At 45.4% G+C, this 15,098-nt stretch overlaps 1 pseudogene; it reads right to left on the reverse strand.

Annotated features, from left to right (window-relative positions):
• Positions 1–690: 690 nt before the first annotated feature.
• Positions 691–7,153, reverse strand: LOC116830751 (C-type lectin domain family 2 member B pseudogene; annotated as a pseudogene).
• Positions 7,154–15,098: the final 7,945 nt, after the last annotated feature.

Below are 15,098 nucleotides of genomic sequence, written 5' to 3' on the forward strand. Positions count from 1 at the left end.
CTGAACCCCCCAGGGTTTCCTTTTCTAGAAGAACCATACCATAACTGTTTGTTGTACGCTTGGATACTTTTTTGGGAGGCTTTTAGGTTCGTTACATGTGGGGGGGGGAGAATACTAAAACAGGATACAGGCTATGTTGTTGGTTACTGGAATAGCCTCTAAGCAGAAAGATATTCCCGTTGCCAGGCAAGTCCTGTGGGTATAAGTTTGGTTATTTACTAGTGAGGCTACTGATATCTAAGATTTTAGAAAAATATTACTTTCCCATCCCCACCCCAAGTTCATTAAGGAGGAGAGGTTAAAGGAACATTAAAAGTTTCATCTTTAGGTAGTTTTGGCTAGCCTCCGCAAGCTATTGTTCAAGATTTCGTAGTCTTAATTCACTTAGCTGTTCAGCAGTGAGGCAGCAAGGGAGAGGTTACTAGCACAATCACCTTGCTTGGTTGGAGGCTTTATTATGTTCTCGGATAGAGTTTTTAGCGAGGCTCAAAGACTTAGTGGGTAGTGAGAAACATGGGCAGGTAGGCAATTCTTGGCACTTTACAGCGGTGTTGGTAACTAACAGGATTTGATAAGGTTCAGTAGTACCATGGCAATGGAGTTATTGTGCAGGAGAGTTAGTGTCGTGAGCACTGAAAGATGGTTAGCAGAGATCTGAAGGGAGAAATGGTTGCAGAGGTAGGATGCTGCACAAGAGAGGATGAATGTAAGTTCTGCATCCACTGAAGAGGCTGCATTGACCCTTTAAGCGATCTTAAATATTGTGTCCCCTCCTGCGGCACTGGGCTTCCTCTTAGAGCACTCGTCTGGCCGCTTGCAGATGAAATGTCTCTCTGAGTAGCACCTGGAGCTGCTGACCCCATATTCATCCAGGTAGGCGCACTGCCCTTCCCCTCTGACCTGAAACAGGTTGTTGAATACGGTGCCGTTGGTCCACTTCCAGGCCTGGCCCTCGCCTTGTTCCCTTTGGAGGCCAATCTAGTGGTAAGGGACCCCTTTATAGCGCAGCATGAAATCCAGCTCCAGCAGGGAATCAATGGAAGCCAGAGAGGCATTGAGAGAAGAGCAGTGGCTCTGGCTGTTGTTTCAGTTCCCTTCAGTCTCTGAGAAGTAGCAGCATTTCCCTTGGTATCCCACCCAGCCATTTGGGCACGCAGCAGTGACATGGGGTGGTCAGCCTGGGCAGGGGGAAGGCTTCCTGGCTGCCAGTGCAATTATGGTGATGATCAAAGCCGTGATGACAACAGTAACGATAATTGGGATCCGTTTATCTGTGATGCATTTTGGGCTGAAAGCAACATTTCTTCCCCTTTCTTTCACCGGTCTGTGACCCGGAGCATTGCGTTAGTCACCTTTTTACTGTAGACCCAGTCTTCTGATTTCAACGAGTGGCAGAGCTACTGTATATAAAAGACCTAGCACATTTAGTTAGTGCCTGGCAATAATTAAGCATTATGTCATTTATTAAATGAATGTTTATCTGAGTCAAAGCCAGCAGGGCACTGTTGGTAGTCACATTGGGTGCCCTAGCAGAAATTTTATGAGGGCTGAGTGCAGTTTTTTCAATTGGAAGTGGCCTTTTAAGGGCATTTGGCCATACTGGATTTGTGAAGCTGCACATGACTTAGTTATAAATTGTCCAGTAAAATTGGGTTTACATTTACTGTTGCTACTCACAGGTTTGCCAGTTTTACAACAGTTTTGGCCTTTGCCTTTTTATAAGGAAATATATTACTAAAACCAACACATATTTACACAGGGTCCCCATAGAGTGGGGTGAGCTGCTGGTTTAGTTCGGACTGGCTTTTTACTGTTGTGTGCCAGACAAATAGGGCAAGAATTACAGTATTGTTGAGCCACGATCGAAATTTTATTTATTTATTTTTTTGCCTTGACTGCCCTGTTTGCAGGCACAACTTTGGATTGATTTTTTTGTTTAATTTTGTGTTTTTGCAAACCAGGTATTATAAAACAAAAAAATTATACACACCAAAAGTGCCAATTTATTTACAGACATTTTTTTAAAAAAAAAACAAGATATTTTTACTTTTATAACACTTTTTTTGCAACATTTGTACTTAGTTTTACTGCTTAATTTTCTCCAATAACTACAGAGTTAACTTAACTTTTACTTCCTCAAACCGCAGTTGCCCTTTGTTGGGCCCGATCCTTATTCTTGCTGTATTATTTCTTTTTTTTGGACACAGGCATTGTTTTACTACCAATTTGGCAAGGAGGGTGGACTTTTGACTAAATCCCCTTTTATTTATTTATACACACCTATTTACATACACACATTACAATAACAACCCTTTAGCACTGGTGCATTATAAGAGAATAATAACAGGGCTACAAACAACAAAGAAAATAGGGAGAACAACAGCATACACAGCGCAATAAAATTTCTTTCTTGGTATCGTTTGAGAGAGGGTTTCACTATATTTTTGGGAAGTGGTCTTGCTGGGTTCAGGCAATTTTAGCCAGCTAGGCAGACCCAATGTGTCCAACCTGGTCAGCATGATCGGCTCACAATGCCCACAGGGAGGGAGAGACCTTAACCAGCAGTTCCTGTTGCAACGAGGAAGGGCTGGGGTCGGTCTTCTCCTCTAGAATGTTCTTCTGAAAAACTGCCAGGACCTTACTGTGAGCAGGATCAGGCACAGCCAAAAACACCCCATCAGGGGAGCAGAAAATGGTACAGTTCAATTTACACAGCAAATCCCTTCCCAACAGGTTGACAGGAGAACAAGGACTGAAGAGAAACACATGATGAGCCGAAAGGGGACCGATAGAGACAGAAAGTGGGGATGAGACAGGGTGGGGAATAGGTGTATTACCCACCCCTACCGCAGTTATAACCTACGGAGAGAGAGGTACTGATGAAAATTCCTGAGCCCTTAGGTTAGAACTTGAGGCTACAGTATCTATCAAGCATGGGGTAGCAATACCATTTATTAAACATGAGACCGTAGGGCCGGTTTGATCAACTGACAGGAGTGGGGCAATGACGTTATCTGTCTCCTGGCTCTCCTAGCAATCAAGCGGAGGCGGAGGTGGAGTAGGGAAAGACTGACAAGTAAGGATAGGGGGTTTGGTTTGAGACTCCTCCAGGACAAGGAAAATGCTCAAGGGTGTGGCTACACTCACACTTTACAGTGCTGCAAGTTTCACGCTCGGGTGTGAAAAAACACCTCCCTGAGTGCTGCAAGATACAGCGCTGTAAAGCATCAGTGTAATCAGGGCAGCGCTGCACACTACACCCGTAGAGGATGTGGTTTACGTGCAGCGCTGGGAGAGCTCTCACACTTCAAAATGCTGCCGTGGCAGCTCTCCCGCAGTGCTGCCGTGGCAGCACTTTGAAATTCCAAGTGTGGCCATACCCTCAGGAGGATGCATGGGACAGTTTCTTATGAGATGACCTTCCTGCTTACAGCAGGCACAGGTTTTTTTACGAGGGCATTCAGTCTTCCAGTGCCCTTCTTGCCTGCACGAAAAGCAGGAATTTGAGTTAGGTTGAGGATTCACCCCAGGTGCTCCTTGACCCTGTTTCCGTCTGGGATTATGTGGTGGGGATAAAGATGGCGGTCTAGAGGCCGCTGCTTCCCAAGAAGGGGCTCCCGGACCAGCTGCAGACTGGCCCGACAGTCTCTGGATAAGGGCTAGTTTTTCCTGAGCCTTTTTAAGTCTAAACTAACTTTTCTTGGGAGTCCTTAAGACTCCTTATTTGAAATGCCTGGCTCCGTTTTACTGTTTCATCACGCCAATTAAAATACACATCATGCTGCCTCTGTGATACGATGTTGGCAAGAAGTGCACCCTGCAGATGCACCACTCTGTTAAGGTTGAAACGTCCTTCCAGGGGAAACTGCAATTTTGGATCATTCCTAGTGTACCAATTCCACCTTCGCAAATATTTACACGTCGACAGGCTATAGTGCACATACATATAAGCAGCAGGCGTGCCTTTGAGTGGGACCAGGATGCCTTTTGACCCTCCAGTCTCCATTATTACCTTAGCCCGCTTTCACTCAAGCCACACACACAAGGGAACTCTTTAGGATTGCCATGGTTCTAACACCTATGGCCTCTTTCCTGCCCTTGGCAGGGGTAAAGGGGTAGGTTTCTGTGGGCCGGAACCACAGCTGGAGACCTACAAGGGAAAAGGGTAAAAGAGGGCAGACCTACAAGAAAGTCCGTGGTCCCTGCACGCCTTCTCCTTTGCCCAGAGCACCAGCCTACAAGCCAACGGTGCCTCTTGAGCTAATGAGTCAGCGGTGTGGCTTCCCAGGGCTCCCCTTCTCTCCAAGAAGGGGAGGGAGCTTATGGCTCCTGAGGGCAAAGATAGGGACTCTGCGGTCCTTCACAAGACAGTACTCGAAGAGCGGTCACAGGGTCATAGGTTATGAAAGGGGAAAGGGAAAAGGAAGGGGAAACATGCACGCATCTCAGCGGTTAGCCACTTACCAAGGCGTGCCAGCTGGGGAAGCTTCACAATCTCTCCAAGCTCAGCTGTGGGGCTTGCTTTCGAGACACTCCCAGTCATGAGCTTTCGCTTTGCAGGAGGCTCGGGGTGTCTTCCCACAGCTGTCACTCACACTGGCTGCCTGGCCTTCACACATACAGGCACGTTCTTGACATAGTTGTCAAGGCAAGAGACCTCGAACCCAGGTCCCTACCAGTCCTGGTAGGAAAGGGACCCCCGATCAACTCCGAGGGCGTATCAGCCCAAGAGCAGATCAGGTGTCTCTGGAACGAAAGGAGCGTGGTCCGTGGGTTGCCGGCGACCTTGTAAGATACTGTAAGACTTATGAACCTTGGAAACCTTCAGAAACCTTAAAGAAACCTCAGAAAAGGGCGTCAGACTGTCTGAAGATTAAAAGTTCCATTCCAGCTTGTGACTTACCCCAGCCAAAGTCTACGGCCAGTCTCCTTCCAGACCCCAATAGAGATTTCAAAAAGTCTCTTACCTACTAGGTGGGCCCGGAGTGTGGAAGGAAACTGTCCACAGTCCTCCGATCCAGGGGGTCTTCTGTGGAATCTGAGTCACGGCACCAAATTGTTGTGGAAAAGACCACCACCCAGTTGATTTTGGATCAGACGGCCTGAGGCACCTTTATTGTTATAACAAGATTACAAGTATGCACACAGGGAGAGACGGCGTAACCTCATGCAAGAGATAAGCCGCTCTGTCCCTTGCAAATTTCACCAAGCTTATAAAGGTTAAAACTGCAAAACGTCATATAGATTACACAAGTTATTTGCCATTTTTGGTAATGCAATATTGCAAATCAGCAGGTTATTTACTGTAAGTCCAGTTTGGGGTATTTCCAGTTATTGTTTCTTTTGCAATTATATTGACTGTCTTATGACTCCTTAATTGCAAATATATATTGCAGAAGTCATTAAATATTGCATATCAGCAAGCAAGCTGAACATATTTCACGTGTTCTGGCAGTGATTGAGCTGGTTATTTTGATAGCCCCTCCTTGGAGTTTCCCTTAAGCAAGCATTAGCTGTTATCTTATATATTGCATAAGGCTAAGCTGGCACTTAAGAGGACCCCTTGTCCCCTTCCTAGTTCCTCTTTTGTCAGTGTTCCATACCCCATTTCTTCATATCTATTTTCTCCACACCCAGTGCCTGATATGTTGCTAAACAAGTTTATTTGAGAACTGAAACCATGGCTTTTATTTAACAATTATTTAGCTTGCATTAATTTTAGCTAAAACCTGAGGCCTGGATATACGGGCTTGTAAAACAATAAAGCTAAAAGCATTTAATTGTTACAATATTATATGTTAAAATTATAGAGGCTTATATTGATGTCAGGGCTCTGCAGCAGGGACTGATTTGATTACTATTTCAGTCAGGGTCCCGCTGCAGTATCCGTGACAGTGACAGCAAACTCTTAAAGGCAGTGGTGGCTAGACAAGGCTCTATATGGATGGTTGCAAAGCTTCGTCTAACAAGACGGAGGGGGGGGTTATGGTCCCTCACAGCACCAATGCAAAGAATTGCCTGAAACTTCTGGGACATATGGCCGCTTGCACATACATAGTGCAACATGACAGTCTCAGACTCTGGCGGCTCCAATTGGCTAGCCTCGGTGTATTGGCCAGTTAGGGACAATTTGGACAGGGTCATTACTTTATCTTGCCTGGTTCTCGACTCCCTCCTGTGGTAGCTCAACCCGCAGGTAGCGTGTGCAGGATTCCCCTTCACCAGTTCTCAGCCATCCCACTCGCTGGTGATGGACATGTCAGCCTTGGGCTGGGGTGCACATCTGGGAGACCTCATGACATAAGCTGTCTGATCTCTTGATCAACTCACTTGCCACATCAGTGTCAGAGAGCTGAGACTGGTGCGCCTACCATGCCAGACTTTCAGAGTCCACTTGACGAGGAGATGTGTATCAGTTATGACAGACAACAACACGGTGATGTTTTATATCAACAAACAGGGGGCTGCACATTCCTCTCTCTTGTGCCAGGAAGCCCTCATGATGTGGGACTTTTGTGTAGCTCATTCGATACATCTGGAAACATTGTACCGCACTAGAATACAGAATGAGTTAGTGGACTATCTCAGTAGGTCATTCCATAGCCAGGAGTGGTCCCTGCCCCTGGACGTCACAAACTCCATTTTCCAAAGTGGGGGTTTCCCCAGATAGATCTGTTTGCCACATGACACAACAGGAAGTGTCAGCAGTTTTGTTCCTTCCTGAATCACAGCCCAGGCTCCATTGTGGACAGGTTCCTTCTTCCTTGGGAGAGCCACCTCTTGTACATGTTCCCTCCCATCCCTCTCATTCACAAGGTGCTCCTCAAAGTTCAGAGGGACGAGGCCTCGGCCCTGTCAGCACTGGTACACACCTCTCTTTGACACATCCATGGAAGCCCCAATCACCTTGCCACTCTTCCCAGACTTGTTAACACAGGATCATGGCCATCTTCAGCACTCGAACCTCAAGTTGCTGCACCTCACATCGTGGAAGTTCCATAGCTGAACCTGACAGAACTCGCTTGTTTGGACCCAGTCAGACAAGTCCTCCTTGGCCATAGAAACCTTCCACCAGGGACACTTACCTGGCCAAGTGGAAGAGATTTTCAGTCTGGTTGGCGCAATACTGTCTGTCCCCAATGCTTGTGTCCATACCCCTTATACTAGACTACCTTCTCCACCTTAAGTGGCAGGGCTGTCCATGTCGTCAATAACAGTTCACTTGGCCGCCATCTCTGCCTTCCATCCAAGCGCAGAGGGACGATCGGTTTTTGCCAACCCTATGGTCAGCTATATCCACACGTCCAACAGCCCAGTCCCGGCCTGGGACCTCAATCTTGTCCTTTCCAGACGGATTGGGCCACCATTCAAACCGCAGGCAACATGCTCTGTTCTCTACCTCTCGTACAAGTTGGCATTTGTGGTAGTGATTGTGATGAGTTAGATCACAGAAACCCCCCTGGGAGCTGCCACCCGATGTGCCAAGACTACTACTGCCCTTGCTTTCCCTGCCAGCTCAGGACTCTAGCACCCTGTCTTGCTGAGTCAGACACTCCCATCTGCTCCAGCAAAGACCCAGGGTCTGAATTACTTGTCCCAAAGCTGCAGGTTTACCTGAAAGCAGTTAACAGAAGTGTTTCTGTCTTTAACACTCAGATGCCCATCTCCCAGTGGGGTCTAAACCCAAATAAATCAATTTTATACAGGACAAACTCATAAATTGTTCACCCTCTATAACACTGCTGGAGAGAGATGCACGGTTGTTTGCTCCCCCAGGTAATAATACTCTGAGTTAATTAATAAGTAAAGTGATTTTATTAAATAGAGAAAGTAGGATTTAAGTGGTTCCAAGTAGTAAGAGACAGAACAAAGTAAGTCACCAAGCAAAATAACATAAAATGCACAAAGCTATGTCTAATCAAACTGAATACAGATAATCTCACACTCAGAGATGCTTCAGTAAGTTTTTTTCTCAAACTGGACACCTTTCAGGCCTGGGCACAATTCTTTCCCCTGGTACAGCTCTTGTTCCAGCTCAGGTGGTAGCTAGGGGATTCTTCATGATGGTTCATCTCGCTTTGTTCTATTCCATCCCTTTATATATCTTTTGCATAAGGCGGGAATTCTTTGTCCTTCTCTGGGTTCCCACACCCTCCTTCTCAATGGAAAGGTTAAAGATGGCTTCCAGTTCAGGTGACATGATCACATGTCACTGCAAGACTTCATCGCCCACTTGCCAGCACACTCGTATACAAGAAGACTTACAGGTAAAACACACCCATCTGCAGACAATGGTCCTGGTTAATGGGAGTCATCAAGATTCCAAACTACCATTAATGGCCCACACTTTGCATAATTACAATAGGCCCTCAGAGTTATATTTCATATTTCTAGTTTCTGATACAAGAACGGTACATTTATACAAATAGGATGATCACACTCAGTAGATTATAAGATTTGTAATGATGCCTTACAAGTGACCTTTTGCATGATGTATATTCCAGTTATATTATATTCACTCATTAGCATATTTTTATAAAACCATATAGACTGCAAAGTCACAGCGATAACCTCAGCCAAGAGGGTATCTGAGCTCGGGACCCTAACATCAGAGCCTTCCTACACGGTGTTCTACAAAGACAAGGTTCAGCTCAGACCCTATTCAGCATTCCTCCCTAAGGTTGTCTCCCAGTTTCATATCAACCAGGACATTTTCCTCACAGTTTTCTACCCTAAGCTGCAAGCAACAGCAGGGAACAAATCTTCACTCACGGGATGTTCGCCGAGTGTTAGCCTTTTACATCAAGTGAACCAAACCATTCCAGATGTCTATGCAGTTGTTCATCGCAGTAGAGGACAGAATGAAAGGGCTTCCAGTCTCCTCCCAAAGGATTTTGTCATGGATCACGTCTTGCATCCGGGAATGTTACGACCTGGCAAAGATACCTGCCCCTCCACTCACAGTGCACTTCACCAGGGTACAGCCTTTGTCAGCAATGTTCCTGGCACACGTTCCAATCCAGGAAATATGTAGAGCGGTGATGAGGTCCTCCATTCATACATTCACATTGCATTATACCATTACTCAACAGGTCAGAGATGACACAGCCATTGGTAGGGCGGTGCTTCAGTCAGCGAACATTTAAGCTCCGACCCAGCCTCCAAATTTAGGCTTGGGAATCACCTGATTGCAACTAATATGAGCAATCACTCAAAGAAGAAAAAACAGTTACTCACCTTCTCATAACAGTTGTTCTTTGAGATGTGTTGTTCATGTCCATTCCAATACCCACCCTCCTTCCCCTCTGCCAGAGTATCTGGCAAGAAGGAACTGAAGGGGTGGTGGGTTGGCAAGGCCCTATATTGAACGCCATGAAGGCACAACCCCAGGGGGCGCCCAGGCTGACCCTTCGGATACTGCTAGGGGAAAAATCTTCCATCTGTCATGCACGCTGTGCTTGCACACCTAACTGGAGTGGATATGAGCAACACATCTCAAAGAACAATAGTTACAAGAAGATGAGTAACCGTTTTTTCTGTCTCATCACACTGGTTAACAGGAAGTAAAAAATGCAGTCTTTTTTCCAGCACTCATTTCACCACCCAGACACTAGACTTTATGATTAATGGTTATTTAAAACCAATTTCATCAAAGGGCCCTTCTAATCCCAAGAGATCAGCCACATAATCAGTCAATATATAACTCAGATCTTACCCGATAATCACACTGTTGTCAATCCTTTAATGTCTAATATCTAAAGGTTTATTTATAAGAGAAAAGAAAAAGTAGAGAGTTAAAATGGTAAAGGAAATCAAATTCATACAATCATTTCAAAGTTCTTGTATCAGGTTTGAAGCAGTGCTGGAATAAATTGCTGTCTTGTAAAAGCAGCAAAGAGTCCTGTGGCACCTTATAGACTAACAGACGCATTGGAGCATGAGCTTTCACCCACGATATGTCTGTTAGTCTATAAGGTGCCACAGGACTCTTTGCTACTTTTACAGATCCAGACTAACACAGCTACCCCTCTGATGCTGTCTTGTAAAGTGTCTGGTAACTTTCAGAAGATTGGAAGGTCCTCAGTCCATTGGTTGGAATGTTCCTTTTAGTGTAAGTCCATAGTCCAGAGATCAGAGCAGGAAAGAGGTCAAAATGGAGATGCTTCCAGGGTCCTTTATACCTTTTCCCATGTGGAGGGACTGTTCTCAGTCTTAGTTTGTGGGAAATTACAGGCACAAGATGGAGTCCACGGTCACATGAGCAAGTCATATGCCCTTGCATGCAAGTCATCACATGCTTTGATGACTCATAGAAGCAGCCATTATTCATATTTTGGCTAAAGTGTCCACAGGAAGGCTCACTGGGTGCGAACAAGCTTCTTCTATGGCCCACTGTGTTTTTTAATGGGCCATCAACTTGAATGGTCCACCCACAATGTGCTGTTTAGACTTGGTCCAAATTACCTTGTGGGTGTTACCCCAGGAACAAACACATTTTAAAAACTGGTAAACAGTCAATATTCATAACTTTAGATACAAAGATGATACATATGTACAAATAGGATAATCATACTCAGCAAATCATAACTTTTCTATAAACAACTTACATGACATATTTTGTACAAGATTTGTTGCAATTATCTAACACTGGCAATAGTAATGATATAAATAGTTATATTTGGATCAAACAGCATCACAATATTGTAGATAATTCAAGATTCATGACTTTTAACTAATAAGAGTTAAGTGAATTCATGTTAAGAATAAATTAGACAAAACTGGTCTCTTCTGTTTACTTTCATGCTTAATTATTTGTTGTTGTGTATGTTTAAAGTTAGTAAGAGTCCCTAGGGCCAGAGATGGATAATTTTTGTATACTGAAAGAAGTAAAAAATAATAAAAATCAGCACCCTACATTAAAATGTTTGTAATTTAACTGTGTTGTTAATTTAGTAAAATAGCACTTAGCTGCTTGCCTAACCAAAGTGAAATATATTAATTTTATTAAATGCCTGATTCTGTATCCCTCACACATGTAAAATGCACATTAACATCATTGGGTGTTTGAGCGCATGATGAACAGGACAGAATAGTTTAAAAATAAATAAATCCCTTGTGCATATGAGAAATGCAAATATGAAAATGATCCTCTGAATCTATCGTTAATGTTTGTGTATACCATGGACAAATGTATTATGCCAGAAATTATTTGGGACAGAGATACTTCTGCAGTAGCATACTGTGCATGTTATTTTGAGATTGCTCATAGGTGATCTCTATGTCTCTTTGTTTTTTTATGGATTTCTTTGTGTTTACAAGGAGGAGAACCCAGGGGGGAGCATCCTTTTATTATTCTATAGCAGGGGATGGCAACCTGTGGCACATGTGCCAAAGACAGCACCCAAGCCAATTTTTAATGGCACGCAGCTCCCTGCCACCTGCTGAGGTCCCAGCCCCACTCAGCACCCCCCCCCACTGCTCTCTCCTGCGGGGGCAGGAGGCAGAAGCTTGGTCCTGCCAGCAGCCAACCTCCTCCCTCCTCCGCTTCTTCCCCCAGCATGCTGCCTTCCTCCATCGCCTCCTCTTCTTCCCTGTGCCGATCAGCTGATTGCGAGGGGGAGGGGGAGGGGGAAGGGGAAGAGGGGAGCTCCAGGGAGGAGGCAGAGAAGAGGTGGGGATGGACAGGGCCCTAGAGAAAGGGGTGGAATCGGGCATATCCCCTCACACACACACACGCTCTGCTCTGACCCCTGTACCCCCCCATAACCCAGCCCCCCCACGCCCCATGCCCTGATTCTTGCACTTCCCACATCCCCACCCCCACCCTGAGCACCAAATGGGAGCTCCTGCACCCCCCATCCCACATTCCCACCTGCATCCCCGGTCTGGGGTCTCAGCTGCCAGCCCCTTGCCAGCCGGGGTCCCGCAGGCCCCGCTCAGCCTGCTGCCGAACTAGGTGAACGGAACCCCAGGCTGGCAGTGGGCTGAGTGGCCCAGAGGCTTAAGATCAGCAATTTAATTTAATTTTAAATTAAGCTTCTTAAACATTTTGAAAACCTTGTTTACTTTACCTACAACAATAGTTTAGTTATATAATTTAGACTTATAGAGAGAGACCTTCTTAAAAACGTTAAAAATGTATTACCAGCACTAGAAACCTTAAGTTAAAGTGAATAAGTGAAGACTCAGCACACTGCTTCTAAAAAATTGCTGACCCCTGTTCTATAGTATCTTTCCCAGCACTCACAAATCATGGGGGGAGGGAGGGAAGAGGGTTTCTGTAGATGTTAATGGCATTAACAGGCTTTACATTTCCTTCTCATCAGACATGAACAGAATCATTTCCCAATTGTCCCAATGTCTGATTTTGTCATCGATACTCATCAGTGTTTCTGGAAGTGAGATATTTTAGTCTTTGAATTACAGACAACTAAATTATTTCCCATTGGAGCTGTTGATGTCTAAAAAAATAATCTCTGAGTTATAAATGTTCCATGCAGCCAGTGGTGGATGTGTCCTTGGCTGTCCTCTGGAGGGAGAAGCGCAGCAGGGAGCAGTATTTCTGACTGACTGCCGCTCTGTGTCCTTCAGCAGATTTCTCCTTCCACTTTCACAGTGTTCTCAGTTTTGATGACACTAAATAATCTGACTTCTCTTCTGTTAACCTACAATCTTGAACACATCTGCTCAGATGGATTTACCAGTCAACAAGCTGGACTATCCTGATTGTTAGAGCCCCCTTACTAACAAGGATAGCAACAGCTCGCCTAACCTTCATGTACCACCAGCTTTTCCTTCAGAGACTGGGGCAATCGCTTTATTCCTGTCTGTTGAAAAGAAGATGTAGAGCTGGGTGTTATCAGCCTCTTATGGGTTTGCAGCCAGTATTGTCTAATGAGCTCCCCCTCTGGTTTGACACAGAAACTTAGTAAGAGGGTACATAGAAAAAAGCCCTGTGGCACTTCACATGTGACCACTCTTGGTGACAAGAGGCAGCTGTCCCATGCTACCTTCTGCAGCCTGGCAGAGAAGAAAAAGTGAAACCAGATTAATGCAACACATCTACTCCTGCAAGTGGCTGTAGGCAAGTCAACAGCATTTTGTAATAGTTCAAGACTGATGCTAGATCCAATAGAACTGGCATTAACGATTGGAGCTTGTACATGATAATAGTAATAGTTGGCCCTTATATATCACTTCTCACTTTTAGATCTCAGATCACTTTACAACTTAAAGAAATAATTATTATCCCCATATTATAGATAGAGAAACAGAGAGGTGACGTGCAGAGCCAAGAATATAACCCAGCTCTCATGAGTCACAGGTCAGTGCCTTATATACTGATCAGCATTGCCTCCTGGTGCAGTCCTGCCCAAGCGTAATAAAATCTTAGTATAATGTGAAATATGCTGGAATTTCATTTCTACAAATAAATCTTTGTAAAGGAAAGGGTCTGACCCCATCTGTGATCATCTAAAGGCATTTCAAGGAACTGTTCCCTACCCCCTATGGCTACAGGATTATGGGTAGTGAAACAGCTTGCAGAGATGAAAGATGGCAATCCTGGCACAAAAACTACCCGTGAAGAATCCTTGCAGGCTGTTAGATGAAAGGTAGAAAGGAAGAGAGGTTAGTCTTTTGAAGAAGAAAATGTTTGCCTCAAAGATAAAGATATAACATTTTGCATAGGGTAATTTTCTAGTACAAAAAGCAGAAAAGGCAACAAGAAGGGAGGCCTTTTAGGCTTGCCAGTCACTAACAGAGGGGAAGTGGTAACAAACCAAAAGAGAGTGGAATCCTTAGGCAGCAGTAGCCACACACTATAGTGGTTGAGTTTGGCATATAGAGGAAGAGTTAAAGCACAAGCAGCCAAAAGGAAAGATGGCGCTTCTTAAACTACAAGATACAGGAATAAATTCTGTTGCTGGATGTACAGTAGAACCTTACCATTACAAACACCTTGGGCATGGAGGTTTTTGTAACTCCGAACAAAATGTTATGGTTGTTCTTTCAAAAGTTTACTACTGAACATTGACTTAATACAGCTTTGAAACTTAACTATGCAGAAGAAAAATGCTGCTTTCCCTTTATTTTTTAGTAGTTTATGTTTAACACAGCACTGTATTATATTTGCTTTTTTTTTTTTGGTCTCTGCTGCTGCTTGATTGCACACTTCCTGTTCCAAATGAGGTGTGTGGTTGGACTGATCAGTTTGTAATTCTGGTGTTTGTAACTCTGAGATTCTATTGTATCATCTTTGGAGAGGATAAGCCAGGGGCATCTCATCTCCTCCTTCCTTTCTGGAGTGGGGTGGTTACCTGCTCCTGCCCTTTGGGGCTTAAAACAGCCCAGGAGAGGGCTGTGGCTGGAGCAAGAAGCCTGGGCTGATTGGGAGAAAGTAGGCTCAGCCGTGGCCAGGTCCCAATCAGGCCTAGCTGGCCCCTATAAGAGGCAGTGAGCCAGAAGCCCAGACAGTCTCCTTCTGCCTGCAGAGGGAGAAGGGCCTGGCTGCAGGGAATTAGACACAGGGTACCTGAGGGGACCAGGCCTGGGGAAAGGCAGAGGAGCTGCGGAGCTCCTTCCTGGAAAGCCGCAGGCTGTGGCCTAGCATAAGGCCAAGAGGTACTGGGGATTGCAGGGGGCAGCCCAAGAGGTAGGCCAAGCAGCAGGTCCAAACCCCTTTGCCTCTGATGAGTGGCTGATACTGCAGTTTGCCCCAGTGAACAGGGGCTAGATGGAGACTGGGCAGTAGCCAAAACTGAGGCAGAGTGGGGATAGTGGGTTGGGGGTTCCCCCAGGGAGGGGAGACTCAGATTGGTGGGGTACTGCCAGGGAGCAGCACCCCAGTCAAAAGGGTACTGGGGTCCAGGGAGGGACATGAGGACCAATGGCAAGCAGATCACCGGTCTGCAGTGGGCACTCCTGGGTCAAAGAGCTAATTCCCGAGGACAACCGGCAGGAGGCGCTGCAGGGGTGAGTCTGTGCTGTGCTACACTTTCCCTTTCTCTTCATGGGGTAGGCAAGAAGCAACTCACACCTGTATGACTGGTTTGTGAGAGGCCACTCCAAAGCCAGGTGCTGTCCAATGTGGCTGTGAT

Source organism: Chelonoidis abingdonii, chromosome 1, assembly GCF_003597395.2.
Source record: "Chelonoidis abingdonii isolate Lonesome George chromosome 1, CheloAbing_2.0, whole genome shotgun sequence".
Lineage (NCBI taxonomy): Eukaryota > Metazoa > Chordata > Testudines > Testudinidae > Chelonoidis > Chelonoidis abingdonii.